Genomic DNA, 19,483 nt, shown 5'->3' with positions numbered 1-19,483 from the left:
TCAGAGCTGAGATCTTCATGCAGAGACATCTTTATTAATTTCGCTTTTTCTTTGCATTCCATCTGACCCCAGCAGCAGACTGAGGTGGCTGGGAATCAAAAACACGCCAATATCATCATCATTCCAGAGTCCAGCAATTCCCAGTGCCCGAACAAGACGAACTGGCGAACCAAGTTCTGAATCTCCGCAATGCACCCGGGCGGGAAAGGAAATTGAAAAACTGTAAAAATGACTTTTAAATTGATATTAATGACTGTTTACTTTCTCTTGCCTTGTTTGGTGTGGGGTGAAACAAAAGTGTCGTTAGTGTTTTTTATTGTGATTTAATGAGTGCATTTTTGCACTTGTTTCTTTTTTTTTATTTTGGATGTTCAAACATTTCATGACTTTGAGTGTCACCAACAGAGTTTACGTATTGCAGCGGTTCAGGATCGCTTACTTTCGTTCGAATTTCGGTGTATTCATGACACCTTTTTCTGTTTCAATGTAACTCTCAGTCTTAGTGTCAATGTTAATAATAATGCTTAACATCGGTTAAAAAGTTCCCGGTCTGATTAAGAAAACAATGTTTTTTTTAAATTTCGATTCAATCATCGAGGTATTCTTCTTGGGTTTATTTCTAAATCACTTTTTACTACGATTTCTTCTTAGCCTTCAAAAAACTTCAGTCTCAGCGATGAGCTCATCATTAGATTTAAGTCTCTCTCCAACAAACTTCTTTTTCAAAACTGAGAACAAAAAATAGTCGCTGGGAGCCAAATCTGGCGAGTTTGGCCAAATTCCAGTTCTCATTGGGAAATCGCGACTACGCTTCCTTCTGACATCTACACGATGTCAGCTATTTCCTGCTACCTAACTTTTCTACTTTCCACAACGATGGCATGAGCTTTTGAAATAATTTCCGAAACAACAGCTTCATTTGAACAACTAAAATTCAAATTCAGCATACCAGGATGATGTGCTCAAAGTAGAGCTCGGGTAATGCTTATAAAGGCGTTTCTTGACTTGCGCAGTACTATGTTTTATCAACACATTAAATTTGAATGAATTTGGAAGCAGGGAATGAAGAAGAGATGAAATTTATAATCTCTTTCTTCAAAAGGCATGAAACCTCTACTTCTTTTATACCCACAGAATTACAATATACAAATAGTACTAATAGGCTTATATTAAACTAAATTATATTAATAATTATTAGTATAGTATTTGCTTGTAAAATTATCTTAGCTCTACAACTAAATAGATAAGGAATCAAGGAGCAGTCGCTTTATTGCATTTCTGGATAGATAAAAAAAATCATTTGAGAGACTAACACATGGGCTGAAAAGTCCCGGGCCACGATTTTTTTGGTTCAAAACTAACTTTATTCATCAACGTAATCTCCATCAAGAGCAACGCAAGCATTCCAGCGCCGCTCTAACATTTCAAAACCACTTTTGAAGAACGATTTATTTTTTGCCTCAGTTTCAGCGATAACTGCGAGATTTCTTACCTTAGACCTTTTTTTCAGGTCGGCGAATAGCTAGTAGTCACTGGGAGCTAAATGTGATGAGTACGGTGGATGTGGGAGTAATTAAAAATTCAATTCATGTAGTTTTGTCATTGTTCATTGTTTTCGTTTTTGGTCAACAGTTAGCAAACGCGGTATTCACTTTGAACAGAGCTTTATCATAGTCAAATTCTCATAAAGCCAACACGTTCTTTTGATATCTTTATGATGTCAGCTAACGCACGCAACTTTTTTTATCACTTTTCGAAACCAACGTTTTATTGTTGTTTCTGATGGGCGGAGTCTCCATAAAACTTTTCAAGCCATTGCTTCGCTTGAATGGTAATTTTTTCCCATCAAGAAGCAGTGCAAAATTAAAACACGAAATTGTTACTCTTAGCACAAAAACTCACAAACTAATGAATAGAATATAATTAAATTTAATTAGCTGTCTTTTAAAAGTTAGTATTTACTGAGAAAAAGATGACTGCGAAAAAACTAGCGTCATCTATGTGTTAGGCCCGGGACCTGTCAGTCCATGTGTTATCTTTAATCGCACTCAGTTTCTGAATACAAGAACTGAATTTTAGATTGGATTTTGGAAAAGTATTCTTAAACTGAATTCAGAACTTGGATTCAGATTCACTTAAACTCTTAATCTCTGTACTTAATTTCAGAGGCTCAGAATCTTTAAAACTAAGATTCTGGAACTGAATCATAATTCAAGAATCTGGAAATAGATTTTAGGAACAGGTTTTTTGAATAGATTTTGGAGCAGAATTCAATTCCTTAATTTATGATCGGAATTCGAATTCAAAACTCTGATTTAGGAACTCAACTTTTCTGGAACAAAATTCAAGATATGAATTTTAGCTCTGGATTCTGGAGCAAAATTCTAGATCTGAGCTTCGAACCTGAGTTTTGGAACCGACTTCTAAACCAGAGTTTCAATCCTGAATTTAGTTTTAAAATTTAATTCCTAAATTCAGTTGCAGGATTTAATTCCTAAATTCAGTTTCAGAACTTGTTTCCAGAATTCAGAAACTCTACATGCTGCTACTAAACTGGATTGGTTTCTGGAACCTTATTTTAAAACTAAATTCAGGTTCAGAATTCAAGCTCAGAGTTCAGTTCTAGAACGAAATTCGGAAGTAGGATTCTGAAATTGAATTCTGTTCCAGAATTCAAGAACTGAGTTCATGAACTAAGTCCTTGATCTGGATTCCGAACCTTGTTCTTGAAATCTTGTTCTTGAAATCTAGTCACGAATTTCTGAATAAAAAAACAAATGATGGTGAAAAGTATTCAACAGTCATAAACATCGTGTATGAAAATCTACAAAAAGGCGCGTGGGTAATGTCAGCGACATATCAGGAATCAGGAATCAGAACAAATTGGCTCAAATGGCACGTTCCCCTTGATATTTGGAGATTTGTGCCTTGCCATCAATATTGTTTTTAGCATCATTTTCCCGATATATAAGAGGGAAGGATTGAAAGGAAATGGTAAGGGTTGGACTAGGAGGATGGGAAAAATTGACGACACAAAAACACATAAAAGCAGAAGTAAATTCTGCACCCCTAAAGGATGCTGAACAATCTGCTGAGGATCACATTTAGTGGAAGCAGAAGTAAATTCTGAACCTCTACGAGATCCCGAACAGTCTGCTGTTAATAAAACCTCCAACCCCCGAGAGGATTTGAAGATCTTACAAAAGCGACACCATTCTGCACTCCCGGAAGAATGCAGAACGATTCGCAGTATGTTCGAGCAGAAGTAAATTCGGCACCCCCATTCACTCCAGGAAGAACGATGAACCCTTCTGACTATAGCTCCTTACCACATTGGGTAAGAAACGAGAGAATATCCTTAAATTTTAGCTCCGCATACACAGACTCAACCATGTATGGAGAACCAAAAACCCGGATACGTAGCTGCGTCAATGCGGGACAGTTACATATCAGATGATATGAAGTACCATAATCGCATTCACACAAATCACACGAATAATACTCAGCACGTTGAATAGTAGCCATGTGATAATTGAGTTTGCAATGTCCAGTCAGAGCTCTGACCAGAATACTGCAATGATGCTTGGAGAAATGCAGTAGACACTTTGACATTTTCAGATTTAAATCTGGTAGAAATGCTTTTGTCTGAGCGCAAGTTTGCAAGCTGCGCCAGTAGCTGGCATGTTTGGATACAGCCCAAGAACGAATCTTGTGCTTTATCCAATTAGTTGAAAGTGGTAAAGCTGGTTCAGGACCAACGAAATCATTCGTTGCACCAGCTCTAGCCAACTCATCAGCCCATTCATTTCCAGTAATACCAGAATGGCCGGGTACCCATAAGAAGTAAACAGCATTTGAAATGCTGAGGTCTTCAATTTGAGTTCGACATGCGATCACTAGATTCGACCGTGAGTCATTCGAACTGAGTGCTTTTAAGGCCTGACTGTCGGAACAAAAATAAATTCGTTTACCACAGATCCTCTGCTGAAGTGCCGATTGTACTCCACACAGAATCGCGTAGATTTCTGCTTGGAACACAGTACAGTATCTACCAAGTGAATGAGACTGCTCCAGCCTCATTTCACGACAGTAGACACCAGCACCAGCACGACCATTCAACAGAGAACCGTCCGTATAACAAACTATGTGTTCATCAAGTTGTCGTTCCAGACAACCAGACAACCATTCCTCACGAAGAGGATAGCTCACATGGAATGTTTTGAAAGGAAAACTGCATGTGAGAGTTAGGTCACTAGGAGCGAGTAAATACTCATCCCATGTAACCATTTGAGACCACAAGCGAGTGTGGCTGGTAGCATAATCTAATGGGTTACTGTTCCAAAGCCCTGTAACCTTAAGACGGTATGCACAAGATAATGCTTCTTGTTTTAGGAACACATGTAGTGGTTTAATGCGCAGTAGCGCCTCTAGAGCAGCAGTAGGAGTTGTCGTGAATGCTCCTGTCATCGCCATTAGGACCATCCTTTGGAGATGATTTAGCTTTGACTGAACTGTCGCGACTTCTCCTTTCTGCCACCATACAAGACATCCATATGCTAAAATTGGTCTAACAATAGTTGTGTAGATCCAATGAATATATCTGGGTTTGAGTACCCATGATTTTCCAAAAGCTCGTCTGCATTGGCCGAAAGCCATGCAAGCTCTTTTAATTCTGAAGTCAATGTGAGCAGACCAATTCAGTTTTGAGTCAAGAATAACCCCGACGTATTTAACTTGTTCGACCACAGTGACCTCTGAACCAAAGAACTGCAATGGACGAGCTCCTGTGATTATCCTACGATGAGTGAAAAGCACCATTGATGTTTTGCCCGGATTTACAGATAATCCAACCTGACAACACCATTGTTCAACAGATCGCAGGGCTTGTTGCATTAAATCAAAGAGAGTGTTAATGCTTATACCGGTCATCAATATATGATAATCGTCGGCAAAACCATAAGTCGGAAATCCAAGGTTATTAAGTTTCCTTAACAAACCATCAGCGACTAGGTTCCATAAAAGTGGGGATAGTACACCACCTTGAGGACACCCACGGACACTCAGCTTTCTAATCTCTGCTTGCCGAAGCGAAGAACAAAGAAGTCGATTGCTAAGCATTGCGTGTATCCAATTTGTGAAACTTGAAGGTATGCCATGACCACGGGCTGCTTCCAGAATTGAATTGAAAGACACGTTATCAAAGGCACCTTCAATATCTAGGAAAACTCCCAAGCAAGATTGCTTTTGTGAGAAAGCTTTTTCAATGTTGTACACAACATCATGTAACAGGGTTGTAGTGGACTTTCCACGCTGGTAAGCATGTTGCATTCCATGTAGCGGATGCACGTCCAAACTAACATTCCTGATATAGTGATCGACTATGCGTTCCACTGTTTTAAGAAGAAATGAGCTTAGACTGATAGGCCTGAAACTCTTCGCTTCCTTATAAGTGTCGCGACCGCCTTTGGGAATAAATTTGACAATTATTTCCTGCCAGGCTCTTGGAATATATCCTGTCGCAAGACTAAAAGTAAGTATTTTCTTCAAAACATGTTTGAAATGTTCATACCCTTTCTGCAGTAACACTGGGAAAACTCCATCCTTTCCAGGAGACTTGTACGGAGCAAAACTCTCAACTGCCCATTTGACCGATTCAATCGTCACAACGCTTCGAGCAAGGGCCCAAGAATCGTAACTACCTGAAAAAGTCTCGGGAAGAGCTGTCGGTGATGGATCCATACATCCTGGAAAGTGAGTGTTAAAAAGATAGTGAAGTACATCACCTTCATCAGACAAGTGTTCACCATCTGAAGTTCTTAAGAAACTGACATTAAAGTCCTTAGACTTCGAAAGTAACTTATTTAATCTGCTAGCCTCATTGAGACTAGAGACATTTGTGCAGAGGCTTTTCCAACCACTTCGCTCAGACGATCGAAGAGCATTTTTGTAAGCCCTTCGAGCCGACACGAATGCCTCCGACCCATTTCTGCGTCGGTGGTTCCAAGCTCTTCTGCATAGTTTCCTTAGTCTAGCAAGTTCAGCATTCCACCAAGGAGTTCCTCTAGTAGCTCGCACAATCCGAAGTGGACAAGCCTCTTCATATGCTGCAACTATGAGTGAGTTTGTCTCGTCGACAACATTTTCCAAATCAATTGGGGTTTCAATTGTTGGTTGGTACCCGTAAAATCTAGTCGCCAAGCCCTCTTCATAGAGGTCCCAGTTTGTAGATTTGGGATTACGATATGTGATAATATCAAATTTAACGTTTGAATGATCAAAGAAGATGTACTTATGATCAGACAACGAAGGTTCGAGCTCATCGGAGACGAGCCAATTCACCAACTCATGCGCAATTCTATGAGAGCAGAGAGTTACGTCCCAAACCTCCTCTCTTCCAGCTCTCGCAAAAGTTGGACGGTTTCCTGCATTGACTATGTGCAGGTTTGTACTGTTCACAAATTCCATCATATCAGAGCCTCTCGAATTTATATCTGTGCTGCCCCAAATGATACGGTGAGCATTTATGTCACTGCCGATTACAAGCGGTAAATCACTTTTGCAGCAGTATGATACAACCTTTTTGAAGTCATCGCTTGGCGAAGGTTGGTTATGCGGTAAATATGCCGAACAATAGACATATTTCCTGTCTATGCCATCAGTAGTCATACCAACTGTGACAGCACAAATATCCCGAGTTGTGAGCTCCGATATGAGAGAAACATCGAGAGCACTATTTGCAAGTATGCATGCTCGAGGCATTTCACGTGGATTAGTCATTCCGGTCTTGTTGAAGGCAACAAAGACTGGGTTTAACAATTTTCCAACGTAGAAGTTTCCCTTTTGGAAATATGGTTCTTGAACCAAAGCTAAAGAAGCTTTACCTTCTTGCAGAAGTCTGGATAGATTCATAGTTGCTGTACGTTTATGCTGGAGATTGATTTGTGCTACTCTAACCATTATCAATTAAAGTAACGAACACTCCACCTCCAGCACTTACCGTACAACAACTACAAGAAACCAAATATATTGGCTTATAATCGCCTATAGCGAACCATGTAAGGATTTTTTTAAATGTTTTAATCATTTAAATCCCACGAGTTGCGAAGAAAGAAGTCGTCCACTGTGCCAGAGCTTCGCTTAACACAGTAAGGGAAAATCCCAAGATATTCCGTTCACGACTGCATTGTTTAACCTCCTGCAGCCATTCAGCCATCGGCACGGAAATACACCTTGACTTAGGAGTTCCTATTTTTGTGGCCTTTTACGACATGGAACAGGAAACCAGTGGATCAATTCTTGGTAAAAAATAATTCCGCCGGATGCCACACGGCTTACCTGTTTGGTGGACTTATACCACCGGTACAGGTGGACCGTAGCGTTATTCTTAGCCAGTTGGGAAACCGCTACCGACACTACACGGCTATCTAGGCTGCTCAGAGAGGGAAATTGACATTGATGGTCAATTTCCATGGATGGCCGAGTAGCCGGGAGACATAGACATCGTGTATGAAAATCTACAAAAAGGCGCGTGGGTAATGTCAGCGACATAACAAGTGGATGTGAGTGCGAATAAAACTGACATGCTTCTTTCGTACTGCCGAAAACACATAGTTGACGAGTAGATTCATATAATTTATACTTATAGAATTCGCAGATTTTTCAGTTTGTTAATTTTCTTCCGATTCGCTGTATAACTCATATTTTCGGGAACGGGTTTGACAAGTATGTTTTTGATACTGATGTTATGTTGATTTCTTATTTTAATTTAGTAATCCTAGATGGCAAACGAATTGTTGTGTATTTTTAAAATGAACTAATTTTATTTTAATGTCATTGTACTCGGTCATAATTCTGTTATTTTTTGCTCTCGGTTGTTCCGCTTAATTGAATTGTGTTATAGAACATGTTTGACATTTACAAGTTGTATTTTAGTATAGATGCACCGGAACAATTCAGGAAGCGAAAGTATGGTGATATCTCGAAAAGTTCACTTTCAAGAACCATGCGCCGATCTAAAATACCAATATTCAAATATTCACCTTTATTCTTTAAATCTGAGAACAGAAAATAGTTACCGGGGGCTAAATCTGGCAAATATGGTCAATGCGGCAGAAATTTGAATTTCAATTCATGGAATTTAGCCATCGTTCAATTTGCTCATGAGAAATCGTGAATATATTTCCTTCTGGTATCTATACACAGTTTCCGCAGATAATGTGAGTTGGGTGGGTAGTTTTGAGGTGAAATGGCCACTTTTTTGTGAAGTCAAAGATTCGCAAATTAGCTGTTTTTTACAAAATCTTGCAGATTTGATAAAGTTCAACACTACTTTCGAGTACGTGCAAACAAAATATTTCAAAAATTCCCAAATCTCAGGCATAATCGATGATCACAAATTACCGATGACGTGTGTAAGTTTTCAAACGTTTCTAAAGCACATTCGGCATCGGTAGCAAAAACAATCGTACCATCGAATGATTTGGACAAATGCTCCCGTTACTGGGACAGATTACTAAATAACCAGCCCCACGAAGTTTGCATTGAATGCACGGAACTCACCCGGATTATGCGCTCAAGTGACTGCATTTTCACATGCGTGAATTATTTCTGTGAGTCTGGCAATGAATCAAGTTATGAGTGAGTGTTCTTAAATCAGAAACCAAATGCAACTACTACAATAGATTCAAATTTTTTTTTCGCATTTTTTCAACAATATCAGTAATGAAATATAAATAATATGAAATGAAATAATAATTTTCACGTACGAAAAAGTTATAAAATATCAATAAAGTTATAGAACTGCTATGCAATGATGAGTCTAAGACGAAACGCAAACAATATTCAAAGGGGTAATGTGCCCTAAGCTCAAAACTAGGCTAATCCCTGAATAACCAAACCTGAATCGGCCAGTTAAAGTCGAAAATCTGTTTTCGTTCGGCCGTCAGTTTAGACATGGCACTTCGGTGCAGAACAAAAAGTTACGCCTGCTTAGCGGTTCAAATTGAACTACCGAGTTTTGCATTGAGCAGTTCAATTTGAACTGCTATGCACTGATGGGACTAAGACGAAATGTAAACAAAATTCAAAACGGTTATGTGCCCTAAGCTCAAAATTACTCTAACACCTGAATGATCGATCACGTAGATTTCTCAGAGCGGGTCAGGGCGATTTTCAGAAGAATAAATTTATATGGTTTCAAAAACTTCTATGAAATTTCATCCAAATCCGACTTCTGGTTACGGAAAACTTGATAATGAATGGGTTAACTATGGGAGCATAGGGCACATAACCTAACATAAATACTCTATGTTAAACGATGTTATCAGTCAGTGAATCGAAAACGAAGAGTTGTTGAAGAAATATTCATATTTTTTGTTGATTTATGCGATTTTCGTAATTTAGTAATTAAAGGCGATTCTGCCAAGATGCAGAGCAAATAAGACAAATCACTTTTGACCTTCGCACCCTTTCGATCCGATCGATATAAAAATTGTTATTCAAGGCCCACATTTGTAACTATGTATTTCAGTAAACATTTTATGGAAAATGATTAAATTGTTGAGTGTTCCGTAACATGTAACATGTAACAAGGCCTTCTCAATATCATCAAAGATCATTAATGAATAGCATGAAAATGAGTGGTCCCTAGTTGATTCCCTGTTTCAACTCGTGAAAAATAGAAAAAGTCTCAAAACTATTCCAATTTGTAAATCATATTAGTTGATAGCAATACAAACTTACTTCGGGAATTCCCGATTTCAGGTTCCAGTAGTAGCAGTCGAAAACTCCGAAATGAAACTCACATAGATTTTTTAGAGATGGCTTGAGATTTTGAAAAAATCAGCGCAATGCGATCGTGATAATTCGAGGAAGCCAAATCGAGCGAATGAAGTGGATGGGGCAATTGGGACGCTAGTTTTTCAACGAATTTCATGAAAAGTATACCATTCCGACCTTAGCTTCTCTAGATCGCTTTGAAGCACTTGCTTCAATACATTGTCGGATAAACATAGTTTTCTCTGGCGTGCAATAATGAATACCGGTTTCGTCAACAGTACAGCCAAACATGCTTCCGAAGTACGTTTGCGTTTGTCGTTTTAGTCTTGAGTTAGCATACCATCCAGCAACAGGATATTTTTTTCATCTTCAGAATCTTACTCAAACTATTTGTTAACTTACGCACCTTCTCTTTCCAGTCATCCAGCACCATTTCATGTAGTTTTGACATTGTCCTTTGTAAGCGCATCGGACGGCCTACCGCAGAGAACTTTCGATCACCACGAAACTCTAGAAACCACAATTTCAATGTGGTATCTGAAGAAGCGCTAGCCTCGTGATAACATATCACAACTTTTGTTTGGTTTCCTTCACCGGTTTGCCATTCTAAAATTTTCTGTTTTTAATCGAAAATCCTCGTTTTAAGTTTTATAATATGTAAAAAAATGAATGTGTAAACAGTATGAATAAATCTATCTATGAAGGTGTCCGATGTCGGGAGGGGGCAGGACCTCTTAGGCTCCTCTCTTTTTGGGTACGTCCCTGCGTCAAACCAAATGCATTTTGTAACTGAATATTGAAGCTCAATATTTGAAATTTCGAGTGAAAATATTATTCTCGGCGCAATTTTTTGAGCAGGACCATAAGTGGCTATTTTCGCCCCAGTCTCCTCTACTCAGATAATTCTTCTAAATTTTAGTTGCATTTGGTTTCTAATTGTACAAGTGCATTGTATATCAAATCAATGGTCGGAAGGTGTCAAGTATTCGGAGTATGAGGTAGCATTTTTCTTCCACCAAAAGTGACCGAACATTGTTGTGATGAAAAATTACGGGCTAGTATAAAACTATTCTTTGAGAAGACCATTTTTTCATTCTGCTGTCAATTTGGCCGGCCGATCGGGATTGACGTAGATTTCGCCTTTTTATACAGAAAGTATATTAAATTTTCAAAAAAAAAAAACAACTTTACTTTGGAGACCTGGAAACCACTACCCTAGTAACAATTTTTGTTACGTTAGCTATTTATGACTGGTTTCTCATTTTTTTAAATTCATATATCATGAGAATTATAATATTATCACAATCGATGTTCAATTGAAATATTGTTCTTCGTGTTTGTTATACTGCATAGAACAAAAATGGCTATTCCGGTTTTGATTATTTTGGCAAAAGTAGTTTTGAAAACAGTAATATTCTGGTTTTATGTAGTTATGTTTCATGCATTTCTTGCGACTCCATAGTGTGTTCGCCATATTGAAGCCAACAAAAGTTTTTTAGGTTACATTTTCGTTCTCATTACGTTGAGAAAACCTACCGATAGCTATCTGAATCCATGCAAAAAATGTATGTTATAATCTTGTAATATCTATGTTATTGCTATATCAATCAATTCGTTTACGTATTTATAAAGGTTTCGCAACGGAAAATAAACCTTGTTTTAACTAGTAGCTGCGTAACATAGCTGTGATTAAAGATATGTTAGAATTAAGTAGCGATAACTTACACATGATAGTTAGTTCAATGTTGATGTTATAAATATACACTGTTGTCACTTTGTTTTAACCAGTGTAACATAAAAAAACATGTTCGCGCTCTTGTTGTAACATAGTTGGACCAAGTGGTATAGTTACGGGTTGCTACGATTGAAGTCAAACTTATTTTCAACTAGTCGCTAGAAGCATAGTTGTGATTAAAGATATGTTTGGATTAAGTAACGATAGCTTATAAATTATAATTAATTCAATATGACGAAAAGATGTGGTGATTGGAAACCCAATTAACTATTTCGTAGCTAGTCATGTTGGAAAAAAATATTGCTGTCACCTTGTATTAACCAGTATAACATAAAAAATATGTTCGTGCTCTTGTTGCAACATAGTTTGGACCTCATCGTATTAGAACTAGTTGCGGATTGCTACTTGGGTAGTGTTCATTGGTCATATCATTTGACCAATCTCGACGAGATCGGATAATGTCCGTTTTTTGTGGGTGCTTTAAATTTGTGGGGCTTTAAATTTCAACAATCAAACTCTTAACGTCTTAACAAGACTAATACAAATCATTGAAAGTCAATCGAAGGTTTGATTTATCCTTCAACATATTGTATTCAAGATCATAATCGTTTCTGCTGCTACCACACATCAACTGAGATCATCAAATACATGATGACGCTGATGTATCCCATAGGCAGCGAAAGAGACAAAAACAAAATTTCAAATCAGCGTCTGACGGCAAAGCAGAAAGTGAAGATAGACTTGTGATGCGATGTGTGTTGTTTTTCTGTTGCATGTGTTTCCATAGAGACAGGACTATAATTGAATGTTGTGGCGGTCAAGTTAAGCGAAGCATGCTTGATTCTTCGAGTAAATTGGGTTGTTGTTTGTTGTGTAACATTTATCATTGCTGTCATTAGCTTTTGACTAGAGGTATCATCTTCATCCAATATTACTTCAACTCGGCGACTTCATTTGTTTATGGTCTTCCACGTTCTTTACTTCTCACATAAAAAACATTATCTTTGAACCATTTAAACTAAATCAATTCAATAATTGAGTTTTCTAGGATTCACCGTAAACTCGACTTGTTTTAACATGGGACACTGTTTCAAAATCCGCACAGTGGATAAAAACTTAATGCATCAATACATTTCTATCATAAACCTAATTCTTATTTTGCTCATAGTAAACAAGAAACAATTCCCGTCTTGGTTTGTTATGTTTTACTTTTCGTAAGCTCCGCCCTTATAGATGTGAATAATTAGTGTCGCGAATATCAACAGAGAGCCTTTTCACGAAACTAGCATCAGTATGGAATAAATTCTCACTATCCACAGTTCATTGGAAGGGCAATTTTGTTATTTTCATGTGGATCACAATACAAACTTGACGTCGCACTTATCATAGACTCAAATTCAAATGATCATAGATTCAAATTCAAATAAGTTTGCTTTTTCTAAGCGGTTCAAGTTAATCTTCCAAGCAACAACAGTAGTTCAAGGCCAGATTACTCCAAAGACGTGTTTTTTTTAAACTCCATTTATTGTTTAAACAATGTTGCAAAACTATACTTTTTACAGATGAAAGTATATATATTACACTTCAAAAAAATTTGATTTCTTTTTATTTTTTCAATATGGCGGCTCTGAAAACAGTCAGTTGTGATAACTTTTTAAATAACAAAGATTATTTTGGGTTGTAGTTTCGACCCGGGTATACCCGGGTTAACATAGAAGTCGTTGCATAGAACGTTGGTCTTACAAGCCAGTTGTCATATATTCGAGCCCCGACCTGAAAGGATTCTTAGCGTCAGTAGGATTGAAGTACTAGCCATGCAATGATTCTGTACGGTATGAACTGCGAGATCGTTTTAACAGAAATGAATGCAATGCCAAGACTTTGTTTTACTTTCCGACTATAGAGAGACAATCGGTCCTTTTAAAAAAATCATTCCCAAAACTCTAATTATAATAGTTTCCTTAATTTGAGTAAATAAATTGTGGATGAAACAATTAATCAAGAAACCGACAGTAATGTGTTTCTTACATTTTCATACTTTCTCACCATTCGTTTCCAACAGAGAGCGAAAGCTGTCAGAAGTGACGGCCTCTTGCATACAGTCCTGTTACTATCTCGTTTGCCCGGTCTACTCATAGCCACGCTTTTCTGTCATAGTTAGGTCCATATGAGCGCTAACGAGGCCAAATAAAAGCAAACCCCATTGGTCGATTTAACGGAAAAGTAACGCCAAAATTTGTCAGATTTATACACCAACGTACTCTCCGGGAAATTTCATTCTGTGGATAATATATCAATCCTGAGAAGTTCAATCGAGAGAGCACTCTCTCCGATAAAAGACTCAAGAAAATGATTTTATCAGTTATTTAAAATTGTAATTTTTTTTAGATGTGAACAGCAATTGCAATTTCAATACGATTTCAACTTTCGATAAAGATTGTAGGGTCATTCCGTACGTTTACTTAAATGAACATTTTTTGATGATAATTATAAGCTCGATTACAGTCGTGAATCGAAAATACTGTTAGCGGATAGCTGCTTCTTTTCATCTAGATGTAATCTATATCGCCGGATGCTTCACTGCCTAACTAGTATTTATAGATGAATACAATTTGCATCGTAAATTATTTTTAGATTTTTTCTCTGACAAGCGATCGCTGTCATAACAAAACACATAACTCAAAAATTCCGGCCGCAATCATGATTATAAATCTTGAAATATGTTCGTAAAGCTCGGAAAAATGCATCCAAATGCAGCAAATCCTCCCAAATAAAACGTCGTTGTCGTCGGCGTCGTTAGAGTCCAATTAAAGTTATTTCCAAATAGTCAATAAAATGTCGACCGACGTCCTAAATCCGTCATAATAAACCTATAAACGATGAGTGCGTGTGTTCCGTTTGAGGTTCAATCAAAACTGCTAAATTAGGTACCGAACCTGTTTAACGCCGATTTTTTTTTCGTTTTCACTCATAGGGAACTTCGCCGGTAGACCCTCGCATTCAACGATTCAACGTTTGTTGTTTTCGTTTTTAGGTTTTTAGTGTCTTGTGACTTCCTATACATTTTTATCACCTCTCGGTCGTCCACCAATTTGGGTGCCGTCTCATTTTCCCCTTATTTGCGGTCCGGAATTAAAGCGGCTCACTTGATCTTCTCCGTACTACTACCGTTTCGCGTTATCCCTGCGCCCCAATCCAGTGCACGAACAATGAAGATTTTTTGGTCGCTTTGTGGCGGCGAGTATGTTTCTGGGCTGGATTTGCCCATTTTATGGCACATTATTGTTTTTATCAGGGCACAACCGAACGCTTTGAATTTGCACGGTGCTCTAAGGGAGCACGCAAGTCTTTGGCAGTTCTTTACCGAATGCCGCCCGTTCCGCTTCGTGGTGTCAGTGCCTCTAGCAGTACATAAATTATGCCCGAAATCAGTTTATGTTCATCCGTTGGGAGATTCATGCTTATTTTCCCCTTTATTTTTGGCTTTCTCTAACAGAAAGATTATGAAACTACAGTAAACTTCGTATTATTGTACCATTAGATTTCATTTGTTTGATTTAAATAATATGTCAATTTTATTCTTAAAAATGACGGGGTCGACTTCAATGAACTCAGGTTACCATGCGAACAAGATTTCCGACTACGAAGCTCTGTTTTATTCACTTCTATAAGACTGTTCTTTTCAACAGTACAAATTCTTAAAAATTTAAAGTGTGATGAGATGCATTCTAGATATGTGGCTCCAACATTTTTTATTCCTGTTTCGTATAATGTTGAGTTGAAAAAAAAAATTTTTAATTCTCTCAAAACCATTATTTTTTAGAGTGGTTATATAAATATTACGGGGCTCAAAATAACACCTTCAAGTACTAATTTAGAATGTTTCGAAATCACCGAATCTCTTCCACCAATCAAATTCGTAACGGTGGGCCCTCCGATACGAGCGCTAACAAATGCCACAACGATTAGTACTGAACACACATGTGTCATATTTTGGGTGTGATACCACAGATGTAAAAATATCCTGTCTCTAGGGAACGCGCATGCTAACTCGGAATCAAAACTACGAACGCGAGCACATTTCGGAAGCGTGTATGGCCTCTAAAAAGGACAAACCATTGGTTGCAATTTGAAGGTGCAATGGAAGGCTGAAAAAACTTAACAGGGAAACAATTTCGTGCACACAAGAGCATTGCATCTGGGGTAAAAATCAACGGTTTAGGGATCTAGGATCCCTTTGATTCCAAAGCAAATCAAACCAAAGCCGTGGTATTGCATTCCTTTTGTGGAGTTTGACCGTCTGATTCAATACACTTCGCAGCCGATTCATGTCGTACAGAACCATTGCATGGCTGGTTGGCTGGCGCGTCAGCCCAACCTCACTTGCTCTCCCATCCACTGAGTTCGCCTGACTTGGCTCCCTCGGACTCTTATATGTTCCCAAACTTCTTCAAATAGTTCATCAATGAAATAATTCAATTCATCGATGCCGTAGAGAAGCCTTTTGTAGACATTCCGAAAAATTATATTTCGGGTGGGATCTAAAAACAGCAAAATCGCTGGAATAAGTGTATCGACATAAACAGTAAACACAATAAATGAAAAAGAAGGAATATCTGTAGAAATAATCCCTGAAATCGTTATCGAATTATTTTGGCATTCAGATCATAGAGTCCGAGTGTCGATGAGAAAATTAAAGTTTCAGAGATTGAAGAATTGAGTTGAGTGAATTTATAATTTATAGATCAATTGCACTCAAGTCTTTTTCTGTGAGATACGTAACGCATAAAATATCAAAAAGTTGCATAACTTTGAAAATTCGTATAAAAACCTGCAACTTTTTTTCTTACCAAATGTTTTAAAAATTCACGTAATTTGGAATAAAAAAATAAAAAAAAACGAGTTTGTGTCTTAGAACAGTTTAGAAATTTCCGAACTCGAATGTTTTAAAAATGCATGAAACGACGAGATTTGGTGTTATTTAAAAATTATTTATGCCTTTCTCGTTTAGAAAGGTTATGCAATCATTGTAAAACCTGACTTTCAAACCGAGGCCAGGAAGGCCGAGTATCATATACCATTCGACTCAGCTCGTAGAGATCGCAAAATGTCTGTATGAGTATGTGCAAAAAATATGCATTGGTTTTTCTCGGAGATGGCTGAACCGATATTCACAAACTTAGATTTATTTGAAAGGTCTTATGTTCTCATAGAACGCCGGTGGTTTTTATCCGGGTTGGACTTCCGGCTCCGGAATTACAGGGTGAAAAATGGAAACAAAATTTGCACTTAATTTTTTCGGAGATTCTCACTGTCAAAGATTCGCTTTTAAATTTTATCCGGATCCGACTTCCGGTTCCAGAAATACTGGGTTGTATGAACGAAAAATGTCAACATATATGAACTTCGTGTTCTTGTAGCTGGCTGAACCGATTTTTACAAACTTAGATTTAAATGGGAGGTCTCACGAACTCGTATAACAATACTGACTTTTATTTGGTTACTCCTTCCGGTTTCAAAATTACATGGTGATGAGTTGAAAAATATTCATTTCAAGAGAGTGTTTCTATACATAACAAGGCAAAAACGAAAAAAATCCTCTCATATATCTACCTATATAAAGCTTATGTTGTGTACGTCTTGTTAGTTATTGACTCTTAAAATTGATTTACGAGATATCGGTTATTAATTCCCGGTTCCAGAAGTACCGGAAATAGTAGTCAAAATCACCATCATTCAGAGCGACGAAGTAAATAAGAAAAAAAAATCATCTAAATTTTTAACACTCCAATACGGAATGTTCGAAATGAACATAATTTCATTTTTACAGTGATGGCCGAATAGAATTTCAAATTTTTAGTTTCAATTCTTGAGGTCTTATGGCTCTATATACTGCTGTTGTATTTCATCCGGATCTTACTTCCTGTTCCTGAACTACAGAGTGAAGTGTGTTCAAACTTTCAAACCATAATTTAAAGCGACGATAAAGAAATTGGGATAAATTCTTCTAAATTTTATTATTAAAAACTGCTTCAATTTTTATGATGTGATAGTTTATACCCGAACTAATTTTACTGATTTTATTCAAGATTTAATGGAAATGGTGTAGAAAGGCATTAGCACACCACTAGATGTATTAAAATAGATTTTTTTTTTGGAAAAGTCACAGTGCCAAAGAGTAGACCTATTTTTTTTCGAGACGAAACAAGAAAACCGCATAACTTTGAAAACTCACATACAAAACATATGTATAACTTTGAAAATTCTGATAAAAAGTCGCATAAAAAAAGTTGAGTGAAGTGCTAAATTGATTGCGATTCAAGATTATTCAACGGCTGGAAGTACAGTTAACAGTTTAGATTTGAGGCTTTTTGATGGCCTTTTCGTTGGAAAATTTAGTCGTTTCGTCATTGTCGCCCTCGTCAACAACCGAAACTTCGGGCATTTCAACAGAAATATTGTCTCCCTAATAATTTAAACTAAGAAAGCTACCAATCTGAGCTATTACTTCAAAACCTTTATACATGTTATGTGTAATTAAAACTTATGACGTGTGCTATTTTTTGAATTTCCTCGTTTCGTTTTCTTCAGTTTATTAACTTTAATGTTTTAATATATGCTTTAATGACCATATGTATTTTGGTCTACATTGGTTGGGTTTCGTAACTAAAATTGTCGTAAATTTTATCGATCTATTTGAAATTTCCAGTGGTTAAACGTACGAGTAATACTCGAAATTACGAAACAGAAACTGATTCGATCTTATTCCCAAAAATTGTCTTGAAGTACTTCAGTTGTCTTGCAGGGCTTACCGTAATGAGCGGCTGTATGACAAAATTGACCTGTATCTAGCTGATTGTCGTAGGTGACTAATGATTTATACCGAAGCCTTGTCTGTATGCCGATAGTCACATGATGGCACATATGGATGCCATTCAGGATTTTTCGGGGAGGAATTTTTCCACAAATCTTTTTCGATTAATAGAATCTCTCCATACCACTACACATGTTTTCGTTCATCGTTACCGGCTGAAGCAAGATCTTAACACGAACTAAGATTTGTCCCATAAAAAAAACTTGCCGACTTCGGTAATCTGCAGCGATAAAATGGGTTTATTCGGTGGTGATTGATCTGAATGGTCTGATTACTCATGAAAAGAGCATTGAAATCGGAATAAAAGTACAGCTCTACAGTCATCCGTAGGATTGTCACACTTCATTATTCACGAATGGCAAACAATTTTTCTAAGCCCTGGGTAACTTATTTTTTTAAATTTATGATTCCATTCTGACGTATCTCAATGTGACCAATGAATCATTGTCATCATTCATAAAATGCTTAGATTGTAAGAAATCAACTCTCAGATAAATTTTGACAACTCGGATATCTTATCTCATCGCTTTATTAGTGAAATTACGCGACGAACGCATTTGATAAGCTTCAAATCTGCAGACTAAGATATGCTAAGCACTACCAGTGCCGTATTTAGGCATTAAAATTCCATATTAGAAAAAAAGCTATATAGCCTCGTAATGCGATCTGTTCAATGATGTTTGTGAGAATAATTTTACTAAAAAATAACAAGAAATTGATAGACTGGACAGTTCTGATTTAATAAGGTTTTTTTTTCTTGAGCACACAGGTTAGAGTTTGTAATCAATCGCTTCTCAAGACAGAAAATCTGTAAATTCATGCGTATCCAAACAGGAACCAAAATTAGAGGTTAGTCACAAATGACAGGTTTTTGGCCATGTCTTTACTGAGCAGAGTTGCCGATATTCTAGATTTAACTTTCATATACCAGAATTTTTTCAATCTTAACAGACACTCTAACAAACCAGATCTTCAATATTGTACTTTGCAACCAGATGTTCAATATTGTACTTTGCAACTTAAATACAGTCCGCCTTGGTATTGCTATTGGAAAGCCGCAAAAAATATGTAACCAGAAAAATTCTTCGATTTTGTTT

At 37.2% G+C, this 19,483-nt stretch overlaps 1 protein-coding gene across 2 annotated transcripts in view; it reads left to right on the top strand.

Moving 5' to 3' along the window:
* The window catches only part of LOC131429877 (A disintegrin and metalloproteinase with thrombospondin motifs 9), a 589,623-nt gene that overhangs the window by 61,680 nt on the left and 508,460 nt on the right, over positions 1-19,483 (top strand). The window lies entirely within an intron of this gene.

This window comes from Malaya genurostris, chromosome 2 (genome assembly GCF_030247185.1).
Source record: "Malaya genurostris strain Urasoe2022 chromosome 2, Malgen_1.1, whole genome shotgun sequence".
NCBI lineage: Eukaryota > Metazoa > Arthropoda > Insecta > Diptera > Culicidae > Malaya > Malaya genurostris.
The sequence above is the reverse complement of the archived record's forward strand: the minus strand, read 5'-3'. Positions and strand labels throughout refer to the sequence as shown.